The sequence below is a fragment of the Sphaeramia orbicularis genome, unplaced genomic scaffold (genome assembly GCF_902148855.1).
Source record: "Sphaeramia orbicularis unplaced genomic scaffold, fSphaOr1.1, whole genome shotgun sequence".
NCBI classification, from domain to species: domain Eukaryota; kingdom Metazoa; phylum Chordata; class Actinopteri; order Kurtiformes; family Apogonidae; genus Sphaeramia; species Sphaeramia orbicularis.
The window spans coordinates 1-19,060 of NW_021941568.1; the positions used below are offsets into that span (position 1 = coordinate 1).

The following is a 19,060-nucleotide window of genomic DNA, read 5'->3' on the forward strand; positions in this document are numbered from 1 at the left end:
TCTGTGCTGAAGCTCATGGTTCATGTGGTCTTTTGTTTGTTTGTTTACTCCTCAGATCTTCAGACTCAGAGGTCAGAGGTCAAACCTGAAACCGATGCCGCTGCACAAAATGGAGGCCGAGGTAAAATCAAACTCATCACAAACTTTGAATAAAACATCAGAATAAACAGAAAGAATGAGGAGTTTTTAATTGTCGGTTTCCTCAGAGTGTCCCGTGGCCCCACCCCCCCCACTGGCCCCGCCCCCGCCGTCCCGTGTGGTTCTGGAGAATGTGTCCGGCGACATGACCTCTGACCTGCTGTGTATGTTGGTGGAGACCATGACGAGCGTGGACGAGACCGGATACAGTCTGGAGGTGATCTGGGAGACCAACCGGGCCGTGGTGCCTTCAGGGGTCCGACAGGTAAGCGCACCTGGACGCCCAGGGGTCCATGATTGTCATCACAGACCAGATGGCTGAAGTAACCTGATCAGCTGATCCTGACCGGGGTTCCGATGTGTTTTTCAGATGGAGAGAAGTTCATGTCGGTGAGTAAGAGCAGCGACAAACTGTGGAAACGTGGAATGGAATGAGTGCTCGGACCGCTGGAGGGCGGCGACCAGCGTCCGAGTGGAGACGATTCCTGAAGCTGTGGTCAAAGGTAAGAAACCAACCTCAAACCGACAAACTTCAAACCGACGCAGGAGGACGGATCTGCAGGACGGTCTCTGTGGTTGTTGTCTTCGCAGACTTGCTGGAGTTGTACTTTGAGAAAAGCTGGACTTCACCGACCTCCATTACCATGATCCCTGAGGAACAGGCCGCCGTCGTGGCCTTCGCGGACCCTGAAGGTGTTGCTCTTTTCTCTTCAGTCTTGGTTGACAGAACATCCTGCGGGATCGGTGTTTGTTGATGTTTCTACTCACAGTCTCTGATCTTCTCTCCAGTTGTGGACAGTATTTGCGTCAAACAGGATCATCTGATGGGTTCCATTGCCGTCAAAGTTTACCCGTACTACGATTCTCTGGGCTCGCTCTCTACGGTAAACAACGCTCTGCCTTCAAGATGCCCGAGTCCGTCACAGAGAACGTCCACCCACGGTGTCTGGAAGTTCCTCCACAAGAAGAACCTGTCCGACAGCATCAACAGTCAGATGCGTCCATTCTTCTGTGTGGTGGATCTGACCAGTCCGGAGGCCAAGCTCAGTCCGCTGCCGACTTTTCTGAGGCAGAAAGACCTGGACGTCCAGACCGTGGAGGCGTGGAGCAGCTCGGTGCTGAACGCCTTCAGACGGACCATGGGACACTACTGCGCCTTCGACTGTCGAGCCTCAGCACCTGCCTGGAAACTCGCAGAGAAAGATGTTTGTTCGGTGGTGAACGACGAAGCTGAGCTGGTTCTGGATGCTTCCAGAGGAGTTCTGACCATCGCAGGTCCGGTCGACACCATCAAACGGATCAGAGCGCCGGTGGAGAACCTCGTCCTCAAAGCCATGAACCACATTGATCGGCAGACGAATGCCACATCTGAGATCATGAACCTGGCTCCTGCCATGTTCTACATCCTGAACCAGGACGGGGTCCAGAAGGCAGCGGTGGGCATCTCCCCAGACATGAAGCTGTCCTACAATGAAGCCAACCACAAACTGACCCATCACAGGACTCCCTGCAGAGGTGTACCAGATGAAGGCCTGGATCCTAGAGAAGAATGTGGCATGAAGAGGAAACCTGTGAAACATTCCCCCGTCTCTCCTGGAGTTTCTGAAGACGGTGGATCCGATGGAGATGTCCCCAGGATATCTTCACATCTCAAGGCATCGGCGCCAATCTACAGCGTGGACCAGAAAGGCCTGTCCCTGTTGGGCATTTCCAATAGCACCCTCACCCAAGCAGAAAGAAGATGAAGTCAGTTTTGTGTGTGCAGAATGTGGATGTTCAAGATCGGGGTGTTCTGAAGCTCCACACCTGGAAAGGACTTAACCAGAAGCTCCTGGACTCCTACAACTCTTTAAAGAAGAAGACTATACTCATACACACCCTCCCAGAGAGACCGAACCAGATCATGGTGGCAGGTTTCCTGAATCCAGTAAAAGAGACCACTCGCATCTGAAGGAGTTCATCCACAACTTCTCTCAAATCCAGGAGGCAGTCCAAGTCGAGTCCTGTGCCGTGGTTCAGTTCATCAAGAAGAAAAAGTCCAACAACTGCTCCGGCATCGCCAAAGACCACGACGTGAGCCTTCAGTTTGACTCAGAGCGGCCCAGGATCGTCATTGCCGGGTGCTCGTCTTTGCGTCCACAAAGCCAAGTCCTGTGTGACCGACCTGACCCGAGCTCTGTCCACTGACACGCTAATGTCCACAAACCAGGGGCCAAGAAGTACTTCATGTCTCAAGGAAGCGTCTTCCTGTCCGCAGTGATGATGGAGCACAACTGCGCAGTGGTTCTTCATCCAGAACTTCAGGATGTTGATGAGGAGGACGGGGGCAACGGGGACGGAGACACCTTGTGTTATTGCAGAGTTCAGGACTACCGGTGGTGTGCAGGTTTCCGTCAGCAAAGCCGACATCTGTCACCTCGCCGTTGACGCCGTGGTGAATGCAGCCAACGAGGAGCTGCAGCACATCGGCGGAGTGGCCTTAGCGCTGCTGAACGCCGCAGGACCAGAGCTGCAGAGAGCCTCCAACCGATACGTCAGCGAACACGGAAACCTGAGGCCTGGAGGTGCCATGGTGATGCCGTCGTACAACCTGCCCTGTAAACATGTGGTCCACGCCGTCGGGCCGCGATTCGACAGCTCGGACCAGAGCACCTCCGTGCGTCTTCTGAAACAGGCCGTCACCGAGAGTCTGAAGCAGGCGGAGAGCGTGGGCTGCGGTAGCATCGCCCTGCCGCCATCAGCGCCGGCGTGTTCGGGTTTCCCGTCGAACTCTGCGCAAATACCATCGCTCAGGCCGTCCGGGAGTTCTGTGACGGACCGGCGGGATCGCTGACTGAGATCCAGCTGGTCGACAACAACGATGCACCGCCAGGGTCCTGTCCGCCGCCGTCAGCAGGAAGTTCAGTGACCTCTGGCCGACGATAATGGTCCCGCTTCTGAGGGGGTGGTCCCAGGGCCGAATCCCCCAAGGTGAGTCCAGTGAACATCAGCTGTGAACTGATCATGTTTCAGGAAGCTGAAGCACAGGAACAGGTTCTAACACTGGGTTGTGTTCTGACAGAAGACCACAACGGGGTCGAGGTCGAGGTACACATCAGACCAGACCTGGTCTGGTGAAGTAGGACGAAGAAGAGGAGGAGGATTTCAGGGACCAAACAGAGCCCAAAGTCCCAGAGGGGGCGGGTCCAGACCTGGAAGAGGACAAGGGTAAGATGGTTTAGTCTGACTTGAACCAGATCCTTTAAAAGAGTCGACAGCGAACTGAAAAAACCTCCAGCAACATCTGAGGAAGGACCAGTCCAGACCATTAAGACCAGCTGGACAACTAGGACCACTAAGACCAGTAGGACAACTAGGACCACTAAGACCAGTTGGACCACTAGACCACTACAACCAGTAGGACAACTAAGACCACTAAGACCAGTAGGACAACTAAGACTACTAACACCAGTTGGACAACTAGGACCACTAAGACTAATAGGACAACTAAGACCACTAAGACCAGTTGGAAAACTAGGACCACTAAGACCAGTAGGACAACTAGGACAACTAAGACCACTAAGACCAGTAGAACAATGAGGACCACTAAGACCAGTAGGACAATGAGGACCACTAAGACCAGTAGGACAACTAAGAAAACTAGAGCCCAGTAAGACTACCTGACCACTAAGACTGTTGAGACCACTTCCCACCTCCAGGTGGTTTCCATCCAGACCGTCCTCCTGCCACTCATTTATCTGTGGCGTTTCTTATTGGCTGATGGCGTCCATGTTAAGGTGACTTCCTGTCATGTGATTGGCTTGCAGGGCGGGTCGGAGGGAGCAGATGACCAATGAAGGTCTGAAGATCGTCCTCCTGACGGGGGACATCCAGAACCAAACGGTGAGCATTTAAGACCTGGAGCCCATGTGGGTTTACAGTAGATGTCTAGCAGGTCCTGGTCCTGGTCCTGGCTCTGGTCCTGGCCCTGGTCCAGTCCGGTCCTGGCCTTGGTCCTGGTCCTGGCCATGGTACCAGTCCTGGCCCTGGTCCGGTCCAATCGTCTCAGTAATTGTTTGTTGTCTTTGTTTTCAGACGGACGTGGTGGTCAACACCATCTCTGAGACCCTGAACCTGAATCAGGGGGCGGTCTCCAAAGCCCTGCTCCAAGCTGCCGGACCACACCTCCAATCAGCCGTCCGTTCTGAAGCCGACGCCTCACGCTGTCGTACGGAGATGTGGTGGTGACCGACGCCTTCGACCTCCGCTGCCGCAAAGTCTTCCACACCATCTGCCCCCCGTGGGACCATGGTGGGGGGCGGGCCCAGCAGGTGAGGCCCTCTGGTACAATCAGGGTTTAGGACCAGAGGGGCGGGCCCAGCAGGCGAGGCCCTGTGGTCCAATCAGGGTTTAGGACCAGAGGCTTGAACAGAAAGAACGACAGTAAATCAGAATCACATAAGAAAAAAAACCACTGTCACTATGAGAAGAAAGTCTTAAATATGGAGAAAAAACTGTAATTTTATCAGATTAAAGTCGGATACAAAGAGTTGGAATATTACAAAGAATAAAGTCGTAATTTAAAAACAGGTGTAAAAATATCGTATTTCCAGAATACAGTTGTTCCTACTTGTCTGATAACGGAGACTGGAACATTCTGGGAGGTTCTAAAGGCCAATACTGAGCCTCTTAGCCCCGCCCACCAAATACTGAGATTATTAGCCTCGCCCACAAGTCAACACAGTAGCATTAGTCACAGGACTTCGACGACAGTTCGCACTCGTTCGAGTTTGTTTCATCGTAAGAACTAACAGATTTTGGAATAAATTCTGAACTGACTGAAGGCTAACAATTTATAAATGAGGAATATTATCGCATTATTGTGAATTTATTTTCAAATATTATTACTTTAATCACCTAAAGTCCAACATTATTTCCGTTCATTTTGAGTTTTTTTCAAACTATGACTTTATTCTCGGAGTGACTGGTGTTTTTTTTTTGCGATGCAGCGCTACACGCCGTCGTACAGCAGAACCATGACCCCGCCCCCTGTCCTCAGGTCTTGGCTTCCGTGGTCAGCTTTTGTCTGGAGGAGGCGGAGCAGCTCCACATGACCTCGCTGTCCTTCCCGCCCTCGGGACCGGAAACCTGGACTTCCCCAGAGACCTGGTTTCCAGAGTCCTGCTGGGCCAGATCCAGGACTTCAGCCGCAGACGGAGACCTGTCCACCTGCAGGAGGTGTACGTGGTGGTCCACCCGTCGGACGAACGCTCGCTGGACTGAGTCTGAGTCCGCTCCTGTCCTGAACACCCCACTGACCTGTACGTGGTCATTCAAACTCCTCCTCCTTCTGTCGCTCATGGTTTCAGCAGAGAGTTCAACGGTCACGGGCGGAGAGTTCAAAGGTCACGGCGGTCAGAGGAGCGTCCGACCTGAAGCGACACACCCCAGCCGAGCAGCCGGCCAATCAGAGCCGTCCTCAGGTACTCCACCCACCTCTGCTCTGTGTGTCCTTCTGTTGTAGAAACCAGAGATCAAACATCTGACCACACCCCCGCTTTGACCACGCCCCCAGTCTGTCCTGGTAAGAACCCTCCATCTGAGGACACACTGGTGTCAGTTGAACCTGGTTAGGGTTAGGCGAACCCGGGTTAGTGAACCTGGGTTAGGGTTAGGCGAACCCGGTTAGGTGAACCTGGGTTAGGGTTAGGCGAACCCAGGTAAGTGTTCGGTGAACCCGGGTTAGGTTTTGTCCATGTGTTTCAGCTTCCTTCACTTTGTTTCAGCTTCCTTCAGTCAGGTGTCGTCTCCGTCTCTTGGCGTCTACCGATGCAGATGGGTCACCTGACCCTCAAGGTTTCCTCTGGTGACATCACCAAGGAGGCCAGTGATGTCATCGTCAACTCCGTCCAATGCGGACTTCACACTGAAGTCATGTGGGTCCCTGCGGCAGTGGGTGGGGCCGGTCTTCTTTGGGCCAGGTGTTTGACGTGCACCTGCTGGTGTTTGTGGTTTTTCAGGAGTGTCCAAGGCCATCCTGGAGTGCGCCGACCTTCGGTGGAGTCGGAGTGTTTCGCAGATAGGTAGGACCTGTTCACACTTGAATAGTAGTTGGGTACGTGTTGAGTATTTGTTGAGTATTTTAGTACTTGTTGAGTACTAGTTGAATACTTGTTGAGTACTTGAATACTTGTTGAGCACTTGAGTATTTGTTGTTCTGTGCAGTGAATTCTCAGGGGTTCCAGTCCAGACCCCTGATCCTGACGTCAGCCGGACATCTGCCCAGCAGGAACATCGTCCACATCGTTGGACAAAATGATCCGTCCAGAATCAAAGAGCTGGTCTACGCGTGCTGAAGGTCTGTGAGGAGAACCGGTTCCGGACGGGTGTGCTTTCCTGCTCTTGGGAACATGTGGTGCTCCAGGTTGAACTGGTCCAGTAGACCCTGGACCCATCTGAAATGAACATATCTGGTCCATGTGAGACTGGACTGGAGGTTCAAACAGGGCCTGGTATGTTTGTAAAGACTGGATCATCTGCAAAGAGTTTTGGTACTGGTTTGGCTTTGACTGAAAGAACCAATGGTCAGTAGATTCAACATGTGACCCAGTTTTCATGGGTCACATGGTTCATGGATCTGCTCCGCCCACTTGACTCATGTTCCCTTATGACCGTCACTGTCATCCTCGTGTCTGTCAGGTCAGGGCGGGGCTAAGCCCTCCGTGGGTGGCGGACGCCATGGTGGAGGCGGTGGTGGAGTTTGTCCGGAAGAAGCAGCCCAGGTCGTCCAGAACGTGAAATCTTGATCTTCCAGAAGAACATGAATGTCCGAGTTCCACCGAAGCATGAAGAAGAGGAGGGCCAGGAGTCCAGGAGAAAGAGACTACTGTCCAGGTTCAAAGGTAAGAACCCCTAGAACCCTAAAGGTGTCAGGTCCAGAGGCATCAGGTCCAGTGGCACCTCCCAGAACCCTAAAGGTGTCAGGTCCAAAGGTGCCCCCTAGAACCCTAAAGGCGTCAGGTCCAGAGGTGCTCCCTAGAACCCTAAGGTGTCAGGTCCAGAGGTGCTCCCTAGAACCCTAAAGGTGTCAGGTCCAGAGGTGCCCCGTAGAACCCTAAAGGTGTCAGGTCCAGAGGTGCTCCCTAGAACCCTAAAGGTGTCAGGTCCAGAGGTGCCCCGATAGACCCTAAAGGTGTCAGGTCCAGAGGTGCCCGTAGAACCCTAAAGGTGTCAGGTCCAGAGGCGCCCCCTAGAACCCTAAAGGTGTCCGGTCTAAAGGTGCCCCCTACACCCTAAAGGCAGCAGGTCCAGAGGCGTCCCCTAGAACCCTAAAGTTGTCTATGATGCGATTAGCGCCAGGCATTAGCGCCAGTGCCAGCGTTAGCATCAGTGTTAGTGCCAGTGTTAATGCCAGCATTAGCGCTAGTGCCAGCATTAGCGTAAGTGTCAGTGTTAGCACGAGCATTAGCACAGGTGTCAGCATTAGTGGTTGGTATCAGTGTCCATGTTAGCGCCAGTGTCAGCGTTAGCATTTTTATCAGTGTCTACATTAGCCCCAGCATTAGCACCAGTGTCAGCACCAGTGTCAGTGTTAGCATGATCGTTAGTGCCAGTGTCCAGCATTAGTGTTAGCATTGGTATCAGTGTCTGCATTAGCCCCAGTTTTTAGCGCCACTGTCAACGTTAGTGTTAGCATTGGGATTAGTGTCTGCTTTAGGCCCCAGTGTTTAACCCCTGCGTCAGTGTTAGTGTTGTTATCAGTGTCAATGTTAGCACCAGCATTAGTGCCAGTGACAGGGTTAGCACCAGTGACAGTGTTAGTGTTAGCATTTGTATCAGTGTCAGCGTTAGCAACCAGCATTAGCACCACTGGTCAGCATTAGAGTCAGCGTTAGCGTCATCAGACCTGCTTCTCTTTGTTGTTTCAGACACAGTTGCTTCAGTCACATCGCTCATTTTGGCCATGACGAGGAGCGTCCAATCACTGGCGACATGGTCCTGGAGGGGGAGGAGTTTGAGCCCACAGTGTTCCAACTTTGTGCGGATGACGCTAAGGTTAGTGACAACGCTAAGGTTAGTGGCAGCGCTAAGGTTAGTGACGACGCTAAGGTTAGTGACAGCGCTAAGGGTTAGTGATGACGCTAAGGTTAGTGACGGCGCTAAGGTTAGTGACGATGCTAAGGTTAGTGACGGCGCTAAGGTAGTGACGATGCTAAAGTTAGTGATGGCGCTAAGGTTAGTGACAGCGCTAAGGTTAGTGATGACGCTAAGGTTAGTGACAGCGCTAAGGTTAGTGACGACGCTAAGGTTAGTGACAGCGCTAAGGTTAGTGACGATGCTAAAGTTAGTGACGGCGCTAAGGTTAGTTACAGCGCTAAGGTTAGTGACGACGCTAAAGTTAGTGACAGCGCTAAGGTTAGTGACGATGCTAAAGTTTAGTGACGACGCTAAGGTTAGTGACGATGCTAAAGTTAGTGACGGCGCTAAGGTTAGTGACAGCGCTAAGGTAGTGATGACGCTAAGGTTAGTGACAGCGCTAAGGTTAGTGATGACGCTAAGGTTAGTGACAGCGCTAAGGTTAGTGACGACGCTTAGGTTAGTGTCATCGCTGAGGTTAGGACAGCGCTAAGGTTAGTGACAGCGCTAAGGTTAGTGACAGCGCTGAGGTTAGATGACAGCGTTAAGGTTAGTGATGACGCTAAGGTTAGTGACAGCGCTAAGGTTAGTGATGACGCTAAGGTTAGTGACAGCGCTAAGGTTAGTGACGACGCTAAGGTTAGTGACAGCGCTAAGGTTAGTGACGACGCTAAGGTTAGTGACAGCGCTGAGGTTAGTGACAGCGCTAAGGTTAGTGATGACGCTAAGGTTAGTGACAGCGCTGAGGTTAGTGACAGCGCTGAGGTTAGTGACAGCGCTAAGGTTAGTGATGACGCTAAGGTTAGTGACAGCGCTAAGGTTAGTGACGACGCTAAGGTTAGTGATGACGCTAAGGTTAGTGACAGCGCTGAGGTTAGTGACAGCGTTAAGGTTAGTGATGACGCTAAGGTTAGTGACAGCGCTAAGGTTAGTGATGACGCTAAGGTTAGTGATGACGCTAAGGTTAGTGACAGCGCTAAGGTTAGTGACGACGCTAAGGTTAGTGACAGCGCTAAGGTTAGTGATGACGCTAAGGTTAGTGACAGCGCTGAGGTTAGTGACAGCGCTAAGGTTAGTGATGACGCTAAGGTTAGTGACAGCGCTAAGGTTAGTGATGACGCTAAGGTTAGTGACAGCGCTAAGGTTAGTGATGACGCTAAGGTTAGTGACAGCGCTAAGGTTAGTGATGACGCTAAGGTTAGTTTGCGTTCATTCAGTTCCATGGATGGACTTCTGAAGAAAAAAGAAGCTCCAACTGAGACTAAAACTACGTCACATTTAACACAACTGAAACCAATCAGTTCAGTTTGTGTCATGATGTTTAGGTTCAGGTGGTCTTAGGTGGTCTTGGGTCCAGGTGTTCAGGTGGTTTTTGGTGGTCTTAAGTGGTCTTTGGTGGTCTCAGGTGGTCTTTGGTGTCGTCCTCAGACCATCAGTGTGGTGAAGCAGAAGATTCAGGACCTGATCATGGAGGAACAGGCCCAGAGGACCATCAGGGACTCGTTCATCGATCAGCTGACACAGGAGGACCTGGACCAGCTGAAGGAGCTGCAGAGGAAACTGACGGTCCGCATCCGTCTGGACCCGGGTCAGGAGGACCAGGAGCCCACCATCACCGTGGAGGGTCTGACTAGAGATGTGCTGACCGCCGAGTCTGTGGTCAGGTGACTAGAACCCATCCAATCATGTTCTGCCCCTTAGTGGACCTTTAAACTGGGCTGGTATCAGTGTCCATGTTAGCCCCAGCATTAGCGCCAGTGTCAGCATTAGTGCCAGTGTCAACATTAGCACCAGTGTCAGCGTTAGCGCCAGTTTTAACGTTAGCGCCAGTGTCAGCGTTAGCACCAGTGTCAGCGTTAGCGCCAGTATCAGCGTTAGCACCAGTGTTAACGTGAGCACCAGTGTCAGCATTAGCGCCAGTGTCAACATTAGCACCAGTGTCAGCGTTAGCGCCAGTGTTAATGTTAGCGCCAGTGTCAGCGTTAGCACCAGTGTCAGCGTTAGCGCCAGTGTTAACATTAGCGCCAGTGTCAGCATTAGCGCCAGTGTCAATATTAGCACCAGTGTCAGCGTTAGCGCCGGTGTTAACGTTAGCGCCAGTGTCAGCGTTAGCACCAGTGTCAGCGTTAGCACCAGTGTCAGCGTTAGCGCCAGTGTCAGCATTAGCACCAGTGTCAGCGTTAGTGCCAGTGTTAACATTAGCGTCAATGTCAGCGTTAGCACCAGTGTCAGCGTTAGCACCAGTATCAGCGTTAGCACCAGTGTTAACGTGAGCGCCAGTGTCAGCATTAGCGCCAGTGTCAACATTAGCACCAGTGTCAGCATTAGCGCCAGTGTTAACGTTAGCGGCAGTGTCAGCGTTAGCACCAGTGTCAGCGTTAGCGCCAGTGTCAGCATTAGCACCAGTGTCAGTGTTAGTGCCAGTGTTAACATTAGCGTCAGTGTCAGCGTTAGCACCAGTGTTAACGTTAGCGCCAGTGTCAACATTAGCGCCAGTGTCAACATTAGTGCCAGTGTTCACGTTAGTGCCAGTGTCAGCGTTAGCACCAGTTTCAGCATTAGTGCCAGTGTCAGCATTATCGCCAGTGTTAACGTTAGCGCCAGTGTCAGCGTTAGCACCAGTGTCAGCGTTAGTGTTGGTATCAGTGTCAGCGTTAGCACCAGTGTCAGCGTTAGCACCAGTGTCAGCGTTAGTGTTGGTATCAGTGTCAGCGTTAGCACCAGTGTCAACGTTAGCACCAGTGTCAGCGTTAGTGTTAGTTTTGGTATCAGTGTCCGTGTTAGCCTCAGCGTTAGCGCCAGTGTCATTGTTAGCAACAGTGTCAGCGTTAGCGCAAGTGTTAGCGCCACTGTCAGTGTTAGCACCAGTGTCAGCGTTAGCACCAGTGTCAGCATTAGTGCCAGTGTCAACATTAGCACCAGTGTCAGCGTTAGCGCCAGTTTTAACGTTAGCGCCAGTGTCAGCGTTAGCACCAGTGTCAGCGTTAGCGCCAGTATCAGCGTTAGCACCAGTGTTAACGTGAGCACCAGTGTCAGCATTAGCGCCAGTGTCAACATTAGCACCAGTGTCAGCGTTAGCGCCAGTGTTAATGTTAGCGCCAGTGTCAGCGTTAGCACCAGTGTCAGCGTTAGCGCCAGTGTTAACATTAGCGCCAGTGTCAGCATTAGCGCCAGTGTCAATATTAGCACCAGTGTCAGCGTTAGCGCCGGTGTTAACGTTAGCGCCAGTGTCAGCGTTAGCACCAGTGTCAGCGTTAGCACCAGTGTCAGCGTTAGCGCCAGTGTCAGCATTAGCACCAGTGTCAGCGTTAGTGCCAGTGTTAACATTAGCGTCAATGTCAGCGTTAGCACCAGTGTCAGCGTTAGCACCAGTATCAGCGTTAGCACCAGTGTTAACGTGAGCGCCAGTGTCAGCATTAGCGCCAGTGTCAACATTAGCACCAGTGTCAGCGTTAGCGCCAGTGTTAACGTTAGCGGCAGTGTCAGCGTTAGCACCAGTGTCAGCGTTAGCGCCAGTGTCAGCATTAGCACCAGTGTCAGTGTTAGTGCCAGTGTTAACATTAGCGTCAGTGTCAGCGTTAGCACCAGTGTTAACGTTAGCGCCAGTGTCAACATTAGCGCCAGTGTCAACATTAGTGCCAGTGTTCACGTTAGTGCCAGTGTCAGCGTTAGCACCAGTTTCAGCATTAGTGCCAGTGTCAGCATTATCGCCAGTGTTAACGTTAGCGCCAGTGTCAGCGTTAGCACCAGTGTCAGCGTTAGTGTTGGTATCAGTGTCAGCGTTAGCACCAGTGTCAGCGTTAGCACCAGTGTCAGCGTTAGTGTTGGTATCAGTGTCAGCGTTAGCACCAGTGTCAACGTTAGCACCAGTGTCAGCGTTAGTGTTAGTTTTGGTATCAGTGTCCGTGTTAGCCTCAGCGTTAGCGCCAGTGTCATTGTTAGCAACAGTGTCAGCGTTAGCGCAAGTGTTAGCGCCACTGTCAGTGTTAGCACCAGTGTCAGCGTTAGCACCGGTGTCAGCATTAGTGTGAGCGTTAGCACCAGTATCAGTCGGTTCTGCCTCTTAGTGGACCTTAAAACAGGACCAGTTCTGTGTTCAGATTAGAACGTACTAAGGCTCCGCCCACATGTGACCTGGATCTGATCTGTTCCAGACAGTCTGAACAAAACTAATCTGACCCAGACCACTTTCAGATCTGGTCCTAAATCTGACCTGGACCACTTTCACATGTGGTCCTAAATCCGACCCAGACCACTTTCATATGTGGTTCAGACCTGTTGTGGGCGGAGCTGTGGGCGGAGCCTTACAGAAGGTTCATGTGCGTTCAGACCTGCTGTGGGCGGAGCTGTGGGCGGAGCCTTACAGAAGGTTCATGTGCGTTCAGACCTGCTGTGGGCGGAGCCTTACAGAAGGTTCATGTGCGTTCAGACCTGCTGTGGGCGGAGCTGTGGGCGGAGCCTTACAAAAGGTTCATGTGTGTTCAGACCTGCTGTGGGCGGAGCCTTACAGAACGTTCTGATGTCATCGTGTCCTGTCGAATGTTCAGGGACGTCATCCGGAAGGTGGAGCGGATGGAGAACCAGCGCAGGAACGCCTTCCTGCTCAGCGGTCTGGTGGAGTGGCAGGTCTGCGACTCCAACGGGGACCTGGTGTCCCTGGACATGATGACCAACCTGACCCTGGAGGAGGCTCTGGGAAAGAAGACCACCAGCATCAAGATCACCATCAACAACCAGACCTTCAACGCCAACGTGATGACCAAGACGGCAATGGCAACCAACGGACGGCGGCAGGTGGAGCTACTGAGGAAAGACCTGAAAGGTAGGTCTGACCAAGACCTGACGTAGACCACCTGAGGAAAGACCTGAAAGGTAGGTCTGACCAAGACCTGATGTAGACCACCTGAGGAAAGACCTGAAAGGTAGGTCTGACCAAGACCTGACGTAGACCACCTGAGGAAAGACCTGAAAGGTACTCTACTGGTCCACAGTTTTAGACCAGTCCAGTTTATTCCAGTTTTGTCTGTAAATTCTATCAGTTCCCGTTTAATGAACAGCTGGAACTGGTCCAAAGGTCAGAGTGAACTGACAGAGGAAAAACAAGGTAAGGTTAAAGAAAACTGAAAAATAATGTCCATTTCAGAATTCTACAAATAGGAGAACAAGAAATGGGTTCAAACTGAAAACAGCTCTGCAGCAATGGAGGTTGATCAAGTCTGGAAAGTTGGTGGTTCAATTCCTGCAGGTGTCCCAACGTTTGTGAACTCCTTCCACCCCCTGTGTCTGCAGAACAGGAGTGTGGAACACACTGTGGTACCAGAGCCATGGAGCAGGACTGGAACAGGACTGGACTGAAGAAAGGAGTGTGGTGCTGTAAAAATGGAAAAGAGGAAAAGGAATGAACCAGAGAAGAGAGACAGAGCATCAGAAGAGGGAAAAATGGAGGTGTGTCCTCCAGAGAAATGTCCAAGAAAGTCCAGGTGTCAGGAAGTCCAGTTTCCTTCAGCATCCAAAGGCACTGAAACTGGACTGGAAATGTAGACAGAAGAGGTCTGGAAGAAGCACAGACACAACAGAAGAAGAAGAAGAGTTTAGGACAGAAAACAGCTGGAGTGAGAGGAGACTGACAGGACAACAGCTGAAAGAAGAGAGAAGAGAGAGGAGGAGGAAGAGAGGAGGTCATAGAGGAGGAGGAGAGGAGACTGACAGGACAACAGCTGAAAGAAGAGAGAAGAGAGAGGAGGAGGAAGAGAGGAGGTCATAGAGGAGGAGGAGAGGAGACTGACAGGACAACAGCTGAAAGAAGAGAGAGGAGAGAGGAGGAGGAAGAGAGGAGGTCATAGAGGAGGAGGAGAGGAGACTGACAGGACAACAGCTGAAAGAAGAGAGAGGAGAGAGGAGGAGGAAGAGAGGAGGTCATAGAGGAGGAGGAGAGGAGAGTGACAGGACAACAGCTGAAAGAAGAGAGAAGAGAGAGGAGGAGGAAGAGTTTACACTGAACACACTGAACACATGAGTTTACACTGAACACATGAGTTTACACTGAACAGAGTGAACAGTGTCAGGTTTGATCAGTCCAGAACCCCTTCTTCCAGTCTTCAGTAGTCTTCTTCCAGTCTTCAGTAGTCTTCAGTAGTCTTCTTCCAGTCTTCAGTAGTCTTCTTCCAGTCTTCAGTAGTCTTCTTCCAGTCTTCAGTAGTCTTCAGTAGTCTTCTTCCAGTCTTCAGTAGTCTTCAGTAGTCTTCAGTAGTCTTCTTCCAGTCTTCAGTAGTCTTCTTCCAGTCTTCAGTAGTCTTCTTCCAGTCTTCAGTAGTCTTCAGTAGTCTTCTTCCAGTCTTCAGTAGTCTTCAGTAGTCTTCAGTAGTCTTCTTCCAGTCTTCAGTAGTCTTCTTCCAGTCTTCAGTAGTCTTCAGTAGTCTTCTTCCAGTCTTCAGTCGTCCACTGGTCCTGTTCATGGTCCAGCTAAGCCTCTGTTTCTGCATCTGCAGTCTCACTTTGGCTTTAGCTGAAACTGGACCCATCAAACCTGCAAACCTGCCTTTGGATGCTGAAGGAAACTGGACTTCCTGACACCTGGACCTTCTTGGACATTTCTCTGGAGGACACACCTCCATTTTTCCCTCTTCTGATGCTCTGTCTCTCTTCTCTGGTTCATTCCTTTTCCTCTTTTCCATTTTTACAGTACCACACTCCTTTCTTCAGTCCAGTCCTGTTCCAGTACTGCTCCATGGCTCTGGTACCACAGTGTGTTCCACACTCCTGTTCTGCAGACACAGGGGGTGGAAGGAATTCACAAACGTGGGGACACCTGCAGGAATTGAACCACCAACTTTCCAGACTTGATCAGCCTCCACTGCTGCAGAACTGCTTTCAGTCTGAACCCATTTCTTGTTCTCCTTTTGTGTAATTGTGAAATGGACATTATCGTTCAGTTTTCTTTAACCTTACCTTCTACTTTTCCCTCTGTCAGTTCACTCTGACCTTTGGACCAGTTCAGCTGTTCATTAAACTGGAACTGATGGAGTTTACAGACACAACTGGAATAAACTGGACTGGTCTAAAACTGTGGACCAGTAGGGTAGGTCTGACTGAACACCATACCCAGGACCTTCTAACCCACTGTCCATGTGTTTTTCAGGTGACTCCGCCGCTCTGCCGTTGCACTGGGAGGACATGAAGGGAGACCGGGTCAAACTGGTTCCACTCAAACCCACGTCCACGGAACACCAGGAGGTGGAGAAGGAGCTGAGCAGGACCGGCCTGAATGTCAACATCATTTCTGTACGTTCAGATTTGGACCAGTGATGAGAAGTTCTGTTTTAATGATGTTGAGTTTAAGGAGATTCTGATCCGTCCAAATTTGGACACCAGAGACAGGAACTGGAGACATGGATTTGGTGCAGATGTAAACCTGGGTATCGTCGGCGTAGCGGTGGAACTGAAGTCCATGGTGACCGATGATGTGTCCGAGGGGGAACAGTAGGGTTAGGGTTAGCACCGAACCCTGGGGGACGCCGGTTGTGACAGTGAAGGTGTGACACTGGGTTGTAGATGGAGATGTAGTGACAGAGAGGTAGGAGGAGAACCAGGGGAGGTAGGAGGAGAACCAGGGGAGGTAGGAGGAGAACCAGGAGAGGTAGGAGGAGAACCAGGGGAGGTAGGAGGAGAACCAAGAGAGGTAGGAGGAGAACCAGGGGAGGTAGGAGGAGAACCAGGAGAGGTAGGAGGAGAACCAGAGAGGTAGGAGAACCAAGGGAGGTAGGAGGAGAACCGGGGGAGGTAGGAGGAGAACCAGGGGAGTGCTATGCCCATGGACTGTAAACAGTGGAGGAGGAGGGTGTGGTCGATGATGTCAAATGCAGCACTGAGGTCAAGGAGGAGAATGGAAAGGAGGAGGTCATTGGAGACTTTCAGGGGGGCTGGGTCAGTTCAGGGGGGCTGGTTCAGTGCAGGGGGGCTGGTTCAGTTCAGGGGGCTGGTTCAGTTCAGGGGGGCTGGTCAGTGCAGGGGGGCTGGTTCAGTGCAGGGGGGCTGGGTCAGTTCAGGGGGGCTGGTTCAGTGCAGGGGGGCTGGGTCAGTGCAGGGGGGCTGGTTCAGTGCAGGGGGGCTGGGTCAGTGCAGGGGGGCTGGTTCAGTTCAGGGGGCTGGTTCAGTGCAGGGGGCTGGGTCAGTGCAGGGGGGCTGGTTCAGTTCAGGGGGGGCTGGGTCAGTGCAGGGGGCTGGTTCGTGCGGGGGGCTGGTTCAGTGCAGGGGGGCTGGTTCAGTGCAGGGGGGCTGGGTCAGTGCAGGGGGCTGGTTCAGTTCAGGGGGGCTGGTTCAGTTCAGGGGGGCTGGTTCAGTGCAGGGGGGCTGGGTCAGTGCAGGGGGGCTGGTTCAGTTCAGGGGGCTGGTTCAGTGCTGTGATGGGGGCCAGAACCAGAGTGGAAGGATTCAAAAAGCTGGAAGTTGAGAAGATGTTGTTGGAGTTGGACATGATGGAACATTCTAGTGTTTCGGAGAGTAAGGGGAGAATGGAGCTGGGTCTGAAGTGGTCCAGGTGTTCAGGGTTTTACAGGACGGGTGTACCTGTGGCAGGTTTGAGAACCTTCACACCAGTCCTACAGCAGAACCTCAGCGTGGACACCGGACCCTGTTGACTGTGTCACATGACTGTTTCCAGGTGGAGCGCGTGCAGAACCGCACCCTGTGGCAGAGTTACCAACTGAAGAAGCAGCAGCTGGACTCCAAGAACCAACACACCAACAACGAGAAGCTGCTTTTCCACGGAACCGGCGCCGATTCCATCGAGCAAATCAACGAGCATGGCTTCAACCGCAGCTACGCCGGCACCCACGGTCAGTAAAGGCGTCACCAAGCCCAGGGGTCGAAGGTCACGGCCGTCTCATCCAAACTTAAACCGACTTCATGTGGTTCGTCTGTTTTCGTTCCTCAGCTGCGATGTTCGGGAAAGGCTCCTACTTTGCCATTGATCCCGCCTACTCCGCTCGAGGCTACGCCCCGCCGGACGCCAAGGGACATAAAAGGATGTACCTGGCCCGGGTCCTGGTCGGAGACTACGCTCAAGGACGAGGTGGGATGATCACACCCCCCGCCAAACCACCGGCAGCTCCGCCCACCTGTACGACAGCGTCACCGACAACATGAGCAACCCCAGCATGTTCGTGATCTTCAACGACATCCAGGCCTACCCCCAACACCTGATCACCTTCCACTGAAGACCACCAGGACCACCCAGGCCTACCCCCAACACCTGATCACCTTCCACTGAAGACCACCAGGACCACCCAGGCCTACCCCCAACACCTGATCACCTTCCACTGAAGACCACCAGGACCACCCAGGCCTACCCCAACACCTGATCACCTTCCACTGAAGACCACCAGGACCACCCAGGCCTACCCCAACACCTGATTACGATGAATGGTCTGGTCTTCATGGTCTTTGTGGTCTTGACGGTCTGTGTGGTCTTCGTGGTCTTCATGGTCTTTGTGTTTGTCCAATCAGATCCTTCGATTGGAGCTGATCTCCAGTTTATGATTCAGTTTTTTTTTGCACTGATGGACTTTGAACCTGAACCTCAGATTCAACTTCAGACTCAGTCTGATCAATAATCAATGAACCTGATCAACCTCTGATCAACTGGTGATGTCTGGGTTTCACCTGGGGTAGTGTCTGCGCTGGGTCTGGGTCTGCGCTGGGTCTGTGCTGGGTCTGGGTCTGTGCTGGGTCTGGTTCCTTCCTGTTCTCATGGGTTCCTGTAGTTCCTGCTTCATGGACAGGTGTGTGTGTGTGTGTGTGTGTGTGTGTGTGTGTGTGTGTGTGTGGGGGGGGGGGGCAGTGTTCCTGCTCAGTTCATTACCTGTAATTAAACTCCTGTTAACGACAGCTTCATTACCTGTAATTAAACTCCTGTTAACGACAGCTTCATTACCTGTAATTAAACTCCTGTTAACGACAGCTTCATTACCTGTAATTAAACTCCTGTTAACGACAGCTTCAGTCTGTGGTTTTTATTGTTTCTTGTGTTTTGAAGTTTGAGTCTGTGGTCCAAATCTGGCTCACAGCTGTGAGCCAATCAGCTTCACTTATCCCAAAAAGGGGTGTGGCTACACAGGTGTGAGCCAATCAGCTTCATTTATCCCAAAAGGGGGTGTGGCTACACAGGTGTGAGCCAATCAGCTTCATTTATCCCAAAAGGGGGTGTGGCCACAATCAAACTAAATGGAAATCCAACAGAAACCAAAAAGACAAAAATAAAAGGATACAACTGTCCAATCCGAACACCGTCACTGGTCTGTCACTAACAGCCGGTGTATTATTTATTCATGTTCAGTTTATTATTTATTCATGTTCAGTTTATTATTTATTCATGTTCAGTTTCTTTACACACACACACATTAAAGAACAGGATGAGTCCAAGTGCACAGACTCGTATGAACACAGACTCATGAACACAGACTCGTATGAACACAGACTCGTATGAACACAGACTCGTATGAACAGACTCGTATGAACACAGACTCGTATGAACACAGACTCATGAACACAGACTCGTATGAACAGACTCGTATGAACACAGACTCGTATGAACACAGACTCGTATGAACACAGACTCGTATGAACACAGACTCATGAACACAGACTCGTATGAACACAGACTCGTATGAACACAGACTCATGAACACAGACTCGTATGAACACAGACTCGTATGAACAGACTTGTATGAACACAGACTCATGAACACAGACTCGTATGAACACAGACTCATGAACACAGACTCGTATGAACACAGACTCATGAACAGAC

At 51.7% G+C, this 19,060-nt stretch overlaps 1 pseudogene; it reads left to right on the forward strand.

The window, feature by feature from the left end:
• The first annotated feature begins 55 nt into the window (after window positions 1-55).
• Window positions 56-17,598, forward strand: LOC115416110 (protein mono-ADP-ribosyltransferase PARP14-like; annotated as a pseudogene).
• The last annotated feature ends 1,462 nt before the right edge of the window (window positions 17,599-19,060 follow it).